The sequence below is a fragment of the Medicago sativa genome, chromosome 6, assembly GCF_051527215.1.
Source record: "Medicago sativa cultivar Bolivia chromosome 6, Bolivia_mono, whole genome shotgun sequence".
In the NCBI taxonomy this organism is placed as follows: domain Eukaryota; kingdom Viridiplantae; phylum Streptophyta; class Magnoliopsida; order Fabales; family Fabaceae; genus Medicago; species Medicago sativa.
In genome coordinates, this window is record NC_140754.1 from 64,278,562 (window position 1) to 64,296,645 (window position 18,084).

General features: G+C 36.4%; 2 pseudogenes; both read right to left on the reverse strand.

Moving 5' to 3' along the window:
- Positions 1–9,880: 9,880 nt before the first annotated feature.
- On the reverse strand, positions 9,881–12,546 carry LOC146916281 (uncharacterized; annotated as a pseudogene).
- A 552-nt stretch (positions 12,547–13,098) lies between these two features.
- LOC146916282 (uncharacterized) lies at positions 13,099–15,249 on the reverse strand (annotated as a pseudogene).
- Positions 15,250–18,084: the final 2,835 nt, after the last annotated feature.

Genomic DNA, 18,084 nt, shown 5'->3' on the forward strand with positions numbered 1-18,084 from the left:
TAATATTATGCCATGATTAACTGCATAGGAAAGAAGTAACCTGATTGCTTCCAATCTTGCAACTGAAGCAAATGTTTCAGTGTAATCAATGCCTTCTTGTTAACTATACCTTTGTGCAACAAGTCTGGCTTTATTTCTTGTTACTTCTCCTTGCTCATTCAACTTGTTTCTGAATACCCATTTTGTTCCAATAATGTTCTTGTGCTGAGGTTTGGGTACTAGATCCCACACATCATTTCTTTGAAATTGATTCAACTCTTCTTGCATAGCTAAGATCCATCCATCATCTGAAAGTGCTTCATCAACTGTTGTAGGTTCAATCATTGAGATCAGTCCAATCATTGACTCTTCTTGTCTGAAGTATGATCTTGTTCTTCTTGGACTATCTTTGTTTCCAATGATTAGCTCCTCAGGATGTGAAGACTTGTGCTTGAATGTGTTTCTGGGAGGATCTGCTTGATGTGAGCCATCTTGTGCTTCATCAGAAGCAGCTTCATCTTGCGCTCCTGATGTGGGTTCAGCTTCTGGACTATCTTCAGATTCAGCTATCTGATCAGGTTCTGGAGTTTCTTAAGGAACCTGTATCTCTGCAAAACTTTCACCTTGCTTTGAAGTTTTACCTTCAAGCTCTTTGTCATCAAATTTAACGTGCATAGATTCTTCAACACAGAGTTTCTCTGAGTTATACACTTTGTATGCCTTTGACCTTTCAGAGTAACCTAAGAAGATTCCTCTTTGGGCCTCGACATCAAATTTCTTTAGGTAGAGCTTGTTGTTCAGAATGTAACATGTACATCTAAACTGATGAAAGTAAGAGATATTGGGTTTTCTTCCTTTAAAGAGTTCATATGCTGTTTTCTCCAAAATAGGTCTAATATAGATCCTGTTTTGAACATAACATGTTGTATTCACTGCTTCTGCCCAAAAATGTTTAGCCAAATTGTTTTCATGAATCATGGTTCTGGCCATTTCTTGTAAAGTTCTATTCTTTCTTTCTACAAACCGATTTTGTTGTGGAGTTTTAGGAGAAGAGAATTCATGGATAATTCCATGTTTTTCACAAAAAGCTTCAAATGGCTCGTTTTCAAATTCTCCACCATGATCACTTCTGATTTTCAAAATCTTTGACTCTTTTTCAGTTTGAATCAGTGTGCAGAAGTTACTGAATACATCATATGCATGATCCTTACTTTTCAGGAATTTCACCCAAGTCCATCTGCTGTAATCATCAACAATGACTAATCCATATTTACTTCCATATAAGGATGTAGTACTCACTGGTCCAAATAAGACAATATGAAGTTGTTCTAAGGGTCTAGAGGTTGAAACAATGTCTTTGGTTTTAAAAGATGATTTCACAATTTTCCCTTTCTGACATGCACGACAGAGTGCATCTGAATGATAGTCAATGTCTGGTAGGCCTTTGACAAGTTGTAACTTACTAAGCTTAGAGATTAATCTCCAGTTAGCATGTCCCAACCTTCTGTGCCACATCCACTTCTTATCATTCACTGATAGAAGGCAAATCACCTTCTGATCAGCCAGTTCAGAAAAATTGATTTTGTAGACATTGTCAACTCTCTTTCCCTTGAACACAATGGATTTGTCTTCCTTGTTGATTACCGTACAGTTGGTTTTCTCAAAAAGCACATCATAACCATTATCACAAAATTGACTAATGCTCAAAAGGTTATGTTCAAGACCATCTACCAACCATACATTATTAATTGAGGTAGAGGAATTAGCAATAGTTCCTGTACCTATGATCTTGCCTGACTGGTTGCCTCCAAATTTCACATTTCCTCCCTCTTTCATTGTTAGGCTGAGGAACATGGACTTCTCTCCTGTCATGTGTCTTGAGCAACCGCTGTCTAGGTACCATGATCTTTGCTTTGGTGCTGCTCTTAGACATACCTGCATCATTGACATTTTCAGATTTAGGTACCCATTGTCCTATGGGTCCTGGAAGGTTAGTACTTAAGGCTTTACTCTTCACTCCTTGTACCTTGTGCTGTGAGTTGGGTTGCTTCTAATTAACCATCACCTTTGGTTTTGGTACTTCAGAAACAGTAACTGTCTTCTTCTGAAACTTAGACTTCAGAACCTCAGATTTTGGTTTTACCAGACTCTGAGGTACAGGTTCTGATCTTTTCAGAATCCTGATCTTTGAAGTCTTGGAATCAGATTTGATCATAGCCTTTGACTTAGAGTTCTTTGGCTTTGAAGTAATATTAGCCTTAGAACTAGAAGCTTCAGGTTCTGATTGAGCAACGGTTTCCAACTCAGCACCTTCAGGTACAAAGAAGGTTTTCAGACCTTCCTTGATGCATTCACAACAAGATTTTAGATTGGTTTTCTCAAGTTTCACTTCTGGAAAACCAATTCCTCTGCCATTGTTCTTGTAAATGCTATAAATCATAGAAGCCACTCTGCTTCTGTCAATGCCAGATATAATAAAATCTTCAGGAGCAATTTCATGGTTACTTAAAGGTTTTTCATTACACTTTTCTTGTAGCTTCTAACATAAGAACCTGAGCTGATCTTCATACGTTTTACACATGAAGTCAAAGCCCCTAAGTCCTTGTTCAGAAGCTTTCAGATCCAATAGAGTTGATTTTTGCTGTTTTACCAAATCAACATATTTTTCTTTTAAATCCTTCAACTCATTGGTTCTTACTTCAAAATGTGTAAGAAGTTCTTTAAGTGACTCAACAAGTTCATCTCTGGGAATCTTAGAATATACCTCATTTTCATCTTCAGAGTCTGAATCTGATCCTGCTTCTGAAGTTGCTGTAGCCACTAACCCAACAGCTATCTTTGCGTCTTCATCAGCCTCCTCTTTATCAGATCCAGATTCACTTCCTAAATCATCCCAGGTTGCCATTAAACTCTGCTTAATCTGCTTCTTGTATTTGCTTGGTTTGAACGTTGACTTCTTTGACTTGTCCTTTGATTTCTCCTTCTGAAGATCAGGGAATTCAGCAATGAAGTGTCCAGGCTTCTTACAATTGAAGCATCCCTTCTGATCTTCTTTCCTTGAGCTTCTGGAGTTACCCCTTCTGGCAAGAAACTTCCTGTTTTTCTTGGCCAGATACTGAAGTCTGTTGGAGAGCATAGCCATCTCAGCAGCATCTAGTTCAGAATCTGAACTTGATTGTTCTTCTTCTTCTTCAGATTCAACCACTTTGAGAGCTTTTGATGACTTGCCTTTGGATGGAAGAGCTATTGATTTACTCTTCTTAGTAGACTCATGTTCATTAAGACTTAACTCATGAACTTTGAGAGAACTAACAAGATCTTCGACACTTAAAGTGTTTAAATCTTTAGCTTCCACAATGGCAGTCACCTTTGGTCTCCATCTGGCAGGCAAGCTTCTGAGTATCTTACTCACATAGTCAGAAGCAACATAACTCTTCTTTAGAATCTGTAGCCCAGAGACTAAGGTTTGAAACCTTGAGTACATCTCCTCAATAGTTTCATCATCCTTCATCTTGAATAACTCATACTAATGTACAAGCATGAGAGCCTTTGCTTCTTTAACCTTCTTGCTGCCTTCGTAGTTAGAACAGAGAGAAGCAAACATAGCTTTGGCAGTGGATTTGTCACTCATCTTCATGTATTCTGCTTTAGGAATAGCAGTGACAAGAGCTCCTCTGATAATATGATGCTTCTTAAAGAGTTTCTTCAGCTCAGGAGTATGTTTCTTTATATCAACAGCAGCTCCTTCTTCATCAAGGACTAAGTCACCAACACCATCTTCTAGTATATCCCATAATTCTTCGTCTAAGCTCATGATATAACTATAGAAGTTGGTTTTCCACCAAGAAAATTCTTCAGCATCTCCATTGAATTTTGGAATCTTTCCAACACTGGATTTCTTACTATCACTATAATCATGTGAGACATTTTTATAGCTAGTATCACCAGATCCAGCAGGAGTAGGAGTAGACATGTTTTTCTCATATCTTTGACTGTTGCACGGTTAAGTGTTACACAACAGACCAAGGCTCTAGATACCAATTGAAGGTGAGAAAAACACAAGAAGGGGGGTTGAATTGTGTTTTTGGAAAATTCTTCATTTCTCCTAAACTGAACACACTGGTCAGAAGCTAAGTGAGACAGCTTCTGAAGTGGTAATCAGAATCTAAATGCAGCGGAATAAAACAGAGAGAGAGAGAGAGAGAGAGAGAAGAAGAATGACACAAAGCAATTATACTGGTTCCTTCCACAATCCGGAAGTAGTTCAGTCCCCCTTTCACTTCCAAGGAGATTTCACTAAGAGTAATATCTGATTACAATTGCTCAAGCACAAAAGCAAGAGACTTCCATTTCTCAAGCACACAAGCAAGAGACTTCCTTTGCTCAAGAACACAATCAAGAGACTTCCCTGCTCAAGCACAACTGCAAGAGACTTCTAACTAAACAAAATTACACAAAAAATTGTTTAAGGTTGAACACTTGATATACAATCAGAGGTGCTCACAATACAAATCAGATACAGACTCAATGACTTAAGAATTTCTAAGATATGACTTTGAGACACAGAAATTCTAAGTGAATGCAGAACAATTTCAGCAGAGGTTTGACACTTGTAATGTTGTGAGTCTTTCGTTCCGCGTTCTAGCATTACCAAAACTCTAAGTCTTCACTCCTTTATATAGAGGTGTGAAAGAGACGTTGTGAAATTGCCAGCACATCAAAGAGTCGTTGTTGAAGCTTGATCTTTCACCAATGATCTTTTGCCTGATTTGGTTGTTGTCCTTTGAAGAACCAATTTGAAATCCATTCCTTATCCAAATGAACATCTATGCAGGCGAAGCCGTATTCTGGAGCTGTTTTCTTGTCTTGTAGCGTGGACAGAAAACAGAGTAGTGGAGAAGGTGGTTGTACAGTTCGTACAATAGTACAATGTCAACGCTTTACTCTAAAATTGCAAGCACATGTCTTCAAATGCCTTTGAAATGACCGTTGCAAAGTTCCGCTGATCTTTTGTTGTCCTTTGATGAATTTAGATCCATGAAACAACTCTTGAATCCTTGAATTTCTCAAATTTAGTTGATCTTCAGCTTCTGGTGAAATGGCTTCTGATGAGGCAGCTTCTGATAACGCGGCTTCTGATGATGGAGCTTCTGATGATACAGCTTCTGATAACGCAGCTTCTGATCATGTGGCTTCTGGACCTCTTGTCTTCAGAAGCACTATTCTTCAGGAGCACTATTCTAACCTCAGGAGCGGCTTTACTTCAGGAGCGCTTTTTCTCTTCAATAGCAAGTTGCCTTCAGGAGCGTCTAAGCTTCAAATTTGTTGATTCCTTTTGCTCTTTATTTGCTCATTCAGAACCAATAAATGATGTAACTTTTTAATTATGGTCATGTACACTTAAACAAATATTAGCTAGTCCAATTTCCAATTTTTAATACCTTGTTATCATCAAAACTCTTTAAGGTTCATTGTTAAACACATTTTGTTCCAACAATCACAAGGTTATTGAAGGAAAGTATAAAGAGTTCCTGTGAGGATAAATGTTGATCCGAAGAAGAAAACATTTTTAGTTAAGGTATGTTGCTACAAGTTAGGTGTTGATATGGAGATTTAAGGCGCTAAGCATGATGTGAGTATTGGTAATCTTGGATGCAAATTTGATGTACATATTGTTAAGCATTGAGTAAGACATTAGTTGTAACATTTTGATCCATTGAAGATGGTGTTTGTTTAAACTTGTCAACAAGTTTTGAATTTTTAATAGGATTCTTATGTGATGAGATTCGGATCAGTACAGTTGCGTGACTGGAGTAAGTCAAAAAGGTATGAATATTATTAAGGGATAAAAAAAACTCTCTATACAGGCGGCAACTTCATGGTTCTTATATAAACTTTCTGCTCGGAGTAGCAGTGAACGTTCGGGGTTTTGTTTTGTCGTGGTGAATGTTATACTATAGATAACCATTTGAGAGGTTTGTGTAGTTTTGAGGCCTCTATCGAGAGGAAATCGAATGGGTGATGAAGCCTGAAGAAAATTCAAGAGAGAATTTTCGTTACGAGAGGTGATTAAAATGATAGATATGGAAGGTTAAGAGAGTAAAGCGCTTGAAATGAGGATCTTCACCATTGTATGAGGGTTGATAATGCAATTTTGTGAATATTAGGAGGTTTTTCTTCGTCGGCAAGAAGCAAGATGACTAGAGAAAATGATGGAAATTGATGTTGATATGGAGTGGTTAGATTCCTTGTGCCTCAAGATAGACCTGAGTGCAGGTTGCAAGGAACACTATTACAGTTTGGTTAAGATGGTCTACGCCATCATCATGACTGCTAGCTATCTATTGGCAAATTGGGGAACTGATCGTCCTTAATGTGTTATTGATAGAAAGTGAACACCGTGTTGAATGGAACAAGTCGATCTTACGCAGGTTTCAAAACGGATAATATTTTGGGATTCACCTGAACATGAAAAGTATTTGTCAAATTGTTTGGAAATCTTTAAGGTCTCTCAGAAGACTTAGAGTATTTGAGAAAAATATTTCCTTGGGTGATTTCAAGGAAAAATACTATTTAAATTAGTCTCATCGAAGTATTTGGAAGTGTTTTAGAAACACTGTTATTTTGAGATTTTGTCTTGAGAACAAAATGTTTTGTATAATTGAGTATTTGAAATAAAAGTTTTTGATCGGAAAGAGTTTCCTAGACTCACTTTTGGCAAGTTTATGGTCATTGAGTGTTTTGAAGAATTTCGAGACAAAAGTTATTTTGGAAAATATTTTATTGAACTTTTTGGAAATATTAAATTGATCGTATTTCGGAGCGTGTTTAAATTTTACCTAGAATGGGTAGAAAGATTTAGAGCCGATGTTTATCTGAGTTATTGTATCTGTTAGGATACTTGAGGGTTAGTGACGTTCCTGTTGTAGATGCTTACGAGTTGTAGAGCAATACGTTGTAAGGAATGCTTTGCTAAGGTAAGGGCACTTTCTTGAAACATCATAGTTACCTAAATGCCTGGATGGTTTATGTGCTATTGTGTGTATTGTGAATGTGTTTGCCCAGTGTGGGATTTGTTTCCAATCAATGTGACTATGATATGTTGATGTTGAAGTGGATAAAATAGTCACAAGAAAGAGGGGGTTTGAATTGTGACCCTTTAAAAATTAACCTGCAACTTTAAAATTGATTCTCAAGTGGATACTTGGGATAGTTAAGTTAACTTTCTGACTTCAGAACGTTCTGACGTTCTTGTGCAGATTATGCAGAAACTTATTTAATCAAGTAATTGTGTTAGGTGTGTTTAGTGTATATTGAAATTAAAAGAGTAAAGGGAAGAGAAAGAACACACAGAAGTTTATAGTGGTTCCCCCAATGTGGGTTAGTCCACTCCTCACAATCTTGTGAGAGTTTCCACTATGATGCTTGAGATAACCTCTCAAATCCTGCACCTTACAATCTGTGTTCACCTGAACACTTACAATCTTGTATTCTCTAAGCCTCAACAGGCTTGCACCTTGTTGCTAAGTTAACCACTTAGACTTTTACAACCTTTGCTCAAACTAACACTTTAGTACCCCTAAAGCTAGATGAGACTTTGTTACAATTTGTATGAAGGTTTGAATGTTTGTGAATCAAACAGACAAGAAGAAAAGAGGAAGGAAAAAGTTATCTGTGAAGAAGATAACAGAGAGGGAGAAAGAAAATTGATTTACACTATAAAGAAGGTAAGAAGAAAGACTTCAGTGATGATCAATTGAAGTTTGCAAAAGCTTAAAACAAACTTTGTTGTTTTCTTGTATGCTTTGCAATTTGTGTGGAGTTTGAATGTTTGAGAATCAAACAGAGGAGGGGGAAGAGAAAGTTATCTTTGCACGAGATAACAGAGAGTATTGATGTGCACTTAGGAAACAAAAACCTTAGAGATTGATCAATTTCAGATTGCAAGAGCTTCAAACAAAATCAAGTTGTTTTCTTGTATGCTTTGCAATGGTGCAAGTTTTGATAAGCCTTAGATATGTATTTATAGAGTCTTTGGGCTCACATAGCCGTTGTAAGGTGTCCAATGGTGTTATGCCACGTGTCCTGGGCCCCACAAGCTTTTACTTGAAAATTTGGGTGAACATTCTGACCATCAGAATGTTGTTGCGTTCCCAGGATGAACATCAGAATGTTGCTGTGTTCTTCATCAGAATGTTGGAAATTCATGATGTTCTTCATCTGGGTTCATCATGGATGAATGTTGGATGAATTTCTGGGCTTGCCCAGCACGTGATGTGAGATTTGTTTGAGTTTTATCCTCCAAAAAGTAGCTTCTCCATATGCTTTAAAAGTTGCTGGAAAAGTAGGATAAAGTGAACCAAATCTGTCTTGGACTTTGTGCAGGAAAGAGAGGATAGTGGGTCTGCAACTTCAGGCCCATGCTTCCAGGAAATCTGCTTGATTCAGTTCAGAGTACAAGTTATCTCTGATGCAAGATCTCCTTTTGCTACCTTTTTCTTCTTTCTACCAACTACACTGTTCATGGCTGGAAGCATGTGCAGGAGTGAACATTTCGATCATCAGAATGTTTCATTTGTGCTCACTTAAGGATGATTTGTAAGACTACGTTTGATGTAATCAATCCTAATAGTAGAGACACGACTGAAGTGCAGTGAATGCAACATCTAGGATGATATTCTCATTGGAATAATCCTAGTACTTTAATGTTCATAGTCTTGGATGAACATTAAAGATCCTTTTGACATAAATCTTTGTCCATGCCTTTATTGTTGATAGATCCATGCAGATGTACTTTTCTTTACCTTTTATTCATGTCAAGTGTGCTTGCATGTTCTTTACGTTCTTGATGAATCAGGGTTTGCTTATAAACAACCTTCTGAATTATCATCAGAACGTTCTGATCAACTCTCTGATCAACATTCTGAACTAACTTTCTGAACTTCAGAATTAGTTCATGAATTTAAATGTACTTTGATTTCTTGTATCTTGGTATGATTTAAACTTTGTTTGTGTCTTGGTTAATCACTCAAGAATGCATAAATACCAAGAACTATCAAAGTCCATTAATCCTTTAATCACCATAGATGTCTTTGTTGCTTGATCCATGCAAATGTACTTTTCTGGACATATATCCATGTCACATGTGCCTTGCATAATCTGGATCAATGTTCTTGATATTCTTGTCTTGTTAAGAACAACCTTCTGATCTTTGCTTGAACATTCTGATCTTCGAGCAACATTCTGATCTAACTTTCAGATCTCAGTGTTAGATCTTGAATTCAAATGTCCTTTGATTTCTTGATTCTTGGTATGATTTAAACATTGTTCATGTCTTAGTAAAACACTCAAGAGCACAAGTTAAATACCAAGGAATTAATCAAAGTCCGTTAATTCTTTAATCATATTGGTTTATTATCTTTAAAATTAATTAGGGTTTTGCCTCAACAATCTCCCCCTTTTTGAAGATGATCAACCTATGATTTAGGATTAAGGATTTTGATTATATATATGAAGAATAACAGAGCTTGAAAATTTATTTTAATGCTCCCCCTCATTTTTATAATCCATTATGCAGAGTTTTTAAGAACTTTAAAAAGCTCCCCCTCAATTTCATAATATATTGCATAAAATAAACATATGCAGGATTGAACCAAAATCAATATTCATTCATTGATATAAAGCATGAAGTACATTACATGATACATATGGTTCAAAACAAAAAAGAAATTCATAGCATGTGATCAAGCAAAAAATGAAGTTTAAAAAAAAAACTCCAATAACTATTGATCACTAGACCTATTTAGGGCCTAAAACTAAGAAAAACTTAAGACCTTAAATCCTAAACTTCTCCCCCTTTAGTCATCTGCAAAAAGGATAGGGTGGAAAGACATAAAAAGATTCAGGGAGAAGAGTCCCCAGAATCAGAGGATAGTTCTTCATCAAAGATGGATTGGTCAGCAAAGGTTGGTCCAGGAATAGCCAAACCAGGAGCATGGACTTTTACAGTCCAAATAGCCAGTGCACAAACAATTTTGTGAGTCTTAGTAGAGACCCTGAGTGCCCTAGAGGCTAGCTTCTCAGCCCTTGAAGGCTTAGAGGGAGGAGTAGGTGGAGCAGCATCAGAAGCTTCAGCCTTCTCTTTGTTGGCAATCACAAAGGTATTGAGGGAGTCAAAAAGAGCAGCCATGTTGGGAAGCTTGCTTGTGGTGGTTGTTTTCATTGGTGGTGGTGGTGGAGTGTATGAAGGAATAATGTTTGGAGTGGGAAGTTCAGAGACCAAGAAGTTGCTTGCACCAGCAACTGACCCCATAGTGGAAGAAGACAGATTAACATTCTGACCAGTTTGAGCCATGAGCTGTACCTCTACAGAGGGCAAAGATCCTGAAGCCAATGGCATTGGATCTGCTGACAGCTGGCCACCTTGAAGAGGTTCATTTGATGCATTCTGATCATCAAATTCTTGAACATTCTGCTTGACTGGAACATCTTCAACATTCTGAGCAGCAGGGACTTGAACATTCTGAGCTGCAGAGACTTCAACATTCTGAGCTTCAGGAATTACAACTTCCTGAGCCACAGTTGATTCCTGAACATGTTGAGTGGTTCCCTGACCATCTTGAAATACTTCATAGTTGAAGTCAGTATTGACATCTTCAATGTTAAGGTCAAATCCAGTTGAGAACTCCATTTGTTCAACTTGAGCATCTCCCTCAATTTACATGTTTGAAGCTAAGATCTCAGCCACTTCCTGAGTATCTTCATCTACATTCTAAGTTTCTTTCTCAGTATTTTCTTCAACTCTTTGATTTGGATCAACAGAGTTTCCATCAGCAGTTTGAGGTATACCTTTATGAGCCTCAATAGCTTGCTTAACATTCTCAGCTACCCTTTAAAGAGATGCATCATTATCCTTCTGAGCATCATCTTCAGTTAGTGACTCTCCAAGCAAAGCTTTGAACTGAGAGCTTCCTTCTTCAGCAATCTCCTTTGCAAGCTTGGAGATTTCAGAGAATTTCTCCAACTCTGGTGAAGAGGGAGGTCTGGTTTCTTCAATCTTAGGAGATTCATCTCTGATTTCCTCCACCTTTCTCTTCTTTCTGGTTTTCTGAACGTTCTTATTAGAAATCCTCTTAGCAGACCCAGAAGTTCTAGAAGTTGTGAAGGATGGCATGTTAGAGGTGGTGATGCGAAGTTGACCTAAAGTCTTTGATGTGAACTTCATGAAGTTAAGCTTACGTTTTTCTCCCTCAAGAGGTACTTTTGCTTTCTGAAAGATGGGGGTTAGGTGCATTCCAAAGGGTAACCCAGCAACTGTTTGTTTGTAGGCCAAACAGGAATCAATCATATGTTGAATGATGATGAAGCAAAGATTCAGCTTGATTTTGTTCATGAGGTGGTAGATGATGCATAGGTCCATATCAGAGACAACATCAAAAGAGCCACACTTGGGTACAAGGGTATGTCTAACCATGATGTGAAGGATTTTTGGGACATCCTCTAGATTTGTGGAGTTAAAGGTGTGATTTTCTTTGGTGTATTTGACTATGAGTTGATTACGGTTAACTCTAACATCATTGTACCATGAAAAAGAAAACAACTTATTACCTTCATTTGGGATTTTCAAGGCTTCAGAGAGAAAGTCTTGAGTTACTGTGATCTGAGTACCCTTGACAGATGAGATGAGAAAGTTCTCATTTTCATTCTTCTTCTGCTTCACAATCAAGTTGGTGTAGAACTCCCTAACCAGATCTTCATATGTATGCTCTTGAAGAGATACAAAGCTTGTCCATCCTTGTGGATCAGTGAACTCCTTCAGATTCCACCCTTTTGTTTTCAAGCTTTCAAAATCAAAGTATTTGGTTCTGCTCATTGGTCTGAGAGAAATCTTCTCTGCTCTTTGAGCCTTCACAACAGCAGCAACTTTGGCAATGTCTTTTCCCTTGCCATGCTTCTTAGAAGAAATTTTCTCTTCTTCTTCTTGAGCCTTTTCTTCAGATTCTTCCTCATTACTCTCATCATCATCATCTTTCTGAGAAGATGAATTTTCTTTAGATGCAGAGGGAGTGGCAACCTTCTTACCCCTCTTTGAGTAGACTCTCATAGATTTCACTATTTCAGAGAGAGTTTGTTTAGAGTCCTCTTCCATTTTCTCTTCAGCTTCCTTTTCAGGACTTCCATTTCTTCTTATGGATCCTCTTCAATTTCTTCTTCAGAATCTTCTTCTTTTTCATCAACACTTGAATCTGTCTTCTCCTCTTCATCAGAGACTAGATTCACATGCGAGACCTTTGATTCCTTTGAAGAATTCTTCATCCTAGTTGACCGTCTAGTAGGAATGGGTCTAGGTATGGTGATGGGTTTCTTAGAGGATTTTGATTTTGAAGATTTTGGAGCGTCAAAAACAGGGTAAATGACGTCAGGAAGGATTGTGTGAACAGGGTTTTCGTTCAGAGGTTGTTGATCAGAGGATTGACCAGCAGCGATGTTTGGTGGTGGTGATTGAGAACGTTCCACTTGATTTGTTTCATCATCAGAGAACTTTGAAGTGGTTTTGGTTCTGGCCATGTTTCTTCGAAAAAATGAAGAACAGAGTGATTTGAAATTTTTGGAAATGAGAAGAATGAAGTTTGGATTTGGAGTAGATGTGAAATAATCAGAGTTGTTACTGATTATATAGACCAAACGTGCAAAGTGAAAAGAAAGAAGGAAAGAAAAAGTAGCAGTTACATTGGGAAGGAGGAAAATTGGAACAGACAGGAGAGAGAAGAAAGTAGCCGTTCTGAAAAGTGAAAGGGGATTGGTTGATTTGATAGTTAAGGTTTTACATGGTGGTTAAACCTTAAATGTAACTTCTTATAACCAAGCATTAAATGCTTAAGATTATAGAAATATTTCTGGAGAAAATCAACACAAAATCTCACGCATGAGATTTCTGACCCAGATTTCAGGTTTTGAACATTCTGACCTTCATGAACATTCTGACCTGATGAACATTCTGAACTCAGGAACATTCTGAACTCTGGAACATTCTGATGAATGTCTAGATTGAGATAGATCTATATGATTTGCATCAGATGACATCAAGGGGTTTAGTCTAAGGCCCTTAGTGATCTGTAATCAATCTTTATTGGGATTTTTCATGATTAACAATTCTTCTTTAAGAAAATTGAATCTATCCTCAACAAGGGATTTTGTGAAAAAGTCAACTAGTTGATTTTCAGTATCAACAAAGCTTAATGCAATATTCTTTTCCTGATCATGGTCTCTAATGAAATGATGCTTTATTTCAATATGTGTAGACCTAGAATGCTAAATAGGATTCTTTGAACGATTAATTGCACTTGTATTATCACAAAAAAATAGGAGTACTTGTGTACCTTAGTGAGTAATTTTCCAACTGATTTCTTACCCACAAAATTTGAGAGCAACAACTAGCTGCAGATACATACTCAGCTTCAGTTGTGGAGAATGCAATGGTGTCATGATCATTCAATTAATGCTTGACCCAAGAATTGACAGAAGCCACTTGTACTCTTCTTCTCAACTTTGTCTTCAGCATAATTAGCATCACAATATTCTACAAGATCAAAACAAGAACCTTTTCTATACCAAAGGCCAAGATCAGTAGTACCTACTAGATTTCTAAAAATCCTTTTAACTGGAGTTAAATGAGATTCTTTTGCATATGTTTGAAATCTAGCACATATTGATGTTTACACTTTTATCTTTGCCTTTAATTTGCAATTAAAGTAAGATAATTATTCAACAGTGTTTAAAACAAACTTTTATGCTCAAAGCAGGGTCAATATAAGTTTAAGAGCAAACTATGCAAACCTTAGACCAGTTTTTGAAGATTATAACAAGATCACACACAATATCAAAATGAGGATCAAGTATATAAACAATCTTCTAATGATCAATTCAAACATAAGATTCATTTGAGATCATGTTTGAAGAATGGTATTTTCATAAACCATATTAAAATCAAGAGAATGTCTTCACATTTCAGATTATTCTGAAGTTTGACAAATTAAGACATTTTTTATGTTTTAAATCATGATTCAACATTTATGATTAAACATAAATCTTCCTATCAATTATTTAACACTAATGATGATTTAGTTTGCAACTCATGTTAATAACTCAGATAGAAATGTATCAGAATTATTTATTTCAAATGTGAAAAGATAAGGATTCACAAATTGATGTAACACCTTTAAAGCATAAGACATCATGTAATGATTTTAAACATCAATTATGACTTGTGCAGTTGTAAATGAGTATCATACCATCATGAAAGGAGTATGAACAAAGTATGAAACAATTATTGCATTTAAGTTTAAACATTTGATATAAGCACATATTAAACATGCATTCAATCATCATATTTATTATAGTGCAAATAAATGTGTACCTTATAGGATGATGTTCCTTACTTTGAGATTCAATGAAGAGAGCATGCTTCTCTTTCTTTGAAATACTTTCTCATTTGGATGGAGAACTCCAAGCATCAATAAGGATGTCCTTCTGAAGCAGTTTAATCATCAGTAGCCTTCTCTTCTTCTTAGTCTTTCCAACTTTCTGATCTGACTGTCTTTTAACATATCCAGATGTTTCAGACATATGATCAACAGATGAAATGCTTTGTTCATGAAGAATGTTTCCTTGAACATTCTGAACTTGAGTTGAAGGAATTGTTCCATCATTTTTCATCTGAGAATCCTCAAAGACACTTGCATTGAGGTCTGAGCTGAATTCCTCTATATTCAGATCAAAACCAGCTTGATTTCCAGCTAGCTCATCCTCATCAGATTCTAGAACAATTTATTGTTTATCAAACTGGAGTTCACTCATGATGTTTGTAACATCACTTCAGATTTTGAAATTGTTTCAGCAGTAGAAGATTTAAAGGATTCTTCTCCAATAAAGGCTTCTAGCTTTGTTAGCTTTCTGAGGTATTTTTCAGAAGCTTTTTCAATTTCATTAACTTTCTGAAGTTGTTATGCATGAACTTCATCAATTTTCTGAGTTCCATCTTGCATCAACTTTTCTGAATTCATGTTTCAGTAGTTGCATCAGCTTCCCAAACCTTATTGGTTGCAATCTCAACATTTGAGGTATTGCTTTAACTTGCTGACTTCCATTCTCAGCAACATCAACTTCCTTTTGACGTTGTTCAACATTCTGAGCTTCATCAACTTTCTGAACAGCTTCCTTAGCAATGTCTGCAACTTCTTGGAAGGTTTCTTCAGGGATGTCTTGATCCATTGTTGGAAAATCCTCATTGTTGTCAAATTCTTTATGTTAAAGATTTGATAATCTTTCTCATACACTTCACTTTTTCAGAGACATCTTAAAATGCTTGAACGTGAGTGTGAAATCCAATTCATACAGAATATGAGAAGTCTTCTTGTTCTTGCTTGAAAACAGAGGGATGAACTTTGAAGCTTTCAATTTTTTCTGAATTTAGTAGCTTTAGCATCAGGAGCATTTTCTTGAACATTCTGATCTGCAGACACCTGAACATTCTGATCTTCCATTTCAGATGTTTCTTGAACAGTCTGAACTGTTTTTCCCAGCATCTTTAAACACATCAGTGTTGAGGTCTGAGTTTTAGATCATCTGTGTTGTGATCAAAACTAGTTGCAAATCCCATTTGCTTATCTTCTAGTGTTTGAACATTTTCTCCTCATATAATCTTGGAAGCAAATATTCCTGCATCACAGATTGACAAAGCTTTTGGTACCCATATTACTTTGGGTCCTTGAAGGTTAGTGTTTCTCTTTTTGAGAGATTCTTTCTTATGACCACATTCTGATTTAAGATAATCAGATTTGTTGTAATAAGAACATTATGTTTTACCAATCTCAACCTTTTGAGACCAATCTAATTTAGGATCAAATTTCTTTTTGAAATGAGAATTTTTCTCAAGTTTCTTTTTTTAAAAAGATGTTGAATTCTTTTTCAAAATGATCATTTTTATTTACCTTCTCACTTTTGTTTGTGATAGGTTATGAATCCTAAACCAGCATTTTTGAAAGGTTAAACAGACTTTAGAAAGTTGGTTATGTCCTTTTTCAAAATATTACTTCCCTTTTCAAAATAACATTTTGTTTCAAAAATTCAGACTTTTATAAATCTTACAATTTTTGCTCATTTATGTTTCTCAAATATATTAAAATGAGAGTGCTACAATTTTTGAATGGTTTTAGGATATATCATTCAAGATTAGTAGTTTCACATTTTCTTTCTTTTTACAAGAAGAGTCATTATTTTAAAAGATCAAACTTTTAACATAAAATGCATGAGTCATATGAGATATTATTAAACACTTTATATAAAAGATAAGGATTAGAATTTCTTACCTCTTCACTTCTTGTGTTTGTCTTTACTCATGTGTTGACTTCTTCTTTTTCCTCAAAATCATCTCTGGTTGCCATCTTTGCATCTTCTTCTTCAGAGGGCATTTGGTTTTGAAGTATCCGACATTGTTGCATATGTGACATGCACTTTGATTTGCAGGTTTTGACATCACTTCCTTCTGGATCTTTTCCTCATGCACTGTTAAGTGCTCAAACCATAGAGGCAGGCTCTGATGCCAATTGAAGTGGATAAAATAGTCACAAGAAAGGGGGGTTTGAATTGTGACCCATTAAAAATTAACTTGCAAATTTAAAATTGATTCTCAAGTGGATACTTGGAATAGTTAAGTTAACATTCTGACTTCAGAACGTTCTGACGTTCTTGTGCAGATTATGCAGAAACTGATTTAATCAAGTAACTGTGTTGTGTGTGTTTAGTGTATACTGAAATTAGAAGAGTAAAGGGAAGAGAAAGAAAACACAGAAGTTTATAGTGGTTCCCCCAATGTGGGTTAGTCCACTCCTCACAATCTTGTGAGAGTTTCCACTATGATGCTTGAGATAACCTCTCAAATCCTGCACCTTACAATCTGTGTTCACCTGAACACTTACAATCCTGTATTCTCTAAGCCTCAGCAGGCTTGCACCTTGTTGCTAAGTTAACCACTTAGACTTTTACAACCTTTGCTCAAACTAACACTTTAGTACCCCTAAAGCTAGATGAGACTTTGTTACAATTTGTATGAAAGTTTGAATGTTTGTGAATCAAACAAACAAGAAGAAAAGAGGAAGGAAAAAGTTATTTGTGAAGAAGATAACAGAGAGGGAGAAAGAAAATTGATTTACACTATAAAGAAGGTAAGAAGAAAGCTTTCAGTGATGATCAATTGAAGTTTGCAAAAGCTTCAAACAAACTTTGTTTTTTTCTTGTATGCTTTGCAATTTGTGTGGAGTTTGAATGTTTGAGAATCAAACAGAGGAGGGGGATGAGAAAGTTATCTTTGCACGAGATAACAGAGAGTATTGATGTGCACTAAGGAAACAAAAACCTTAGAGATTGATAAATTTCAGATTGCAAGAGCTTCAAACAAAATCAAGTTGTTTTCTTGTATGCTTTGCAATGGTGCAAGTTTTACTGAGCCTTAGATCTGTATTTATAGAGTCTTTGGGCTCATATAGCCGTTGTAAGGTGTCCAATGGTGTTATGCCACGTGTCCTGGGCCCCACAAGCTTTTACTTGAAAATCTGGGTGAACATTCTGACCATCAGAATGTTGTTGCGTTCCCAGGATGAACATCAGCATTTTGCTGTGTTCTTCATCAGAATGTTGGAAATTCATGATGTTCTTCATCTAGGTTCATCATGGATGAATGTTGGATGAATTTCTGGGCTTGCCCAGCACGTGATGTGAGACTTGTTTAAGTTTTATCCTCCAAAAAGTAGCTTCTCCATATGCTTCAAAAGTTGCTGGAAAAGTAGGATAAAGTGAACCAAATCTATCTTGGACTTTGTGCAGGAAAGAGAGGATAGTGGGTCTGCAACTTCAGGCCCATGCTTCCAGGAAATCTGCTTGATTCAGTTCAGAGTACAAGTTATCTCTGATGCAAGATCTCCTTTTGCTACCTTTTTCTTCTTTCTACCAACTACACTGTTCATGGCTGGAAGCATGTGCAGGAGTGAACATTTTGATCATCAGAATGTTTCATTTGTGCTCACTTAAGGATGATTTGTAAGACTACAT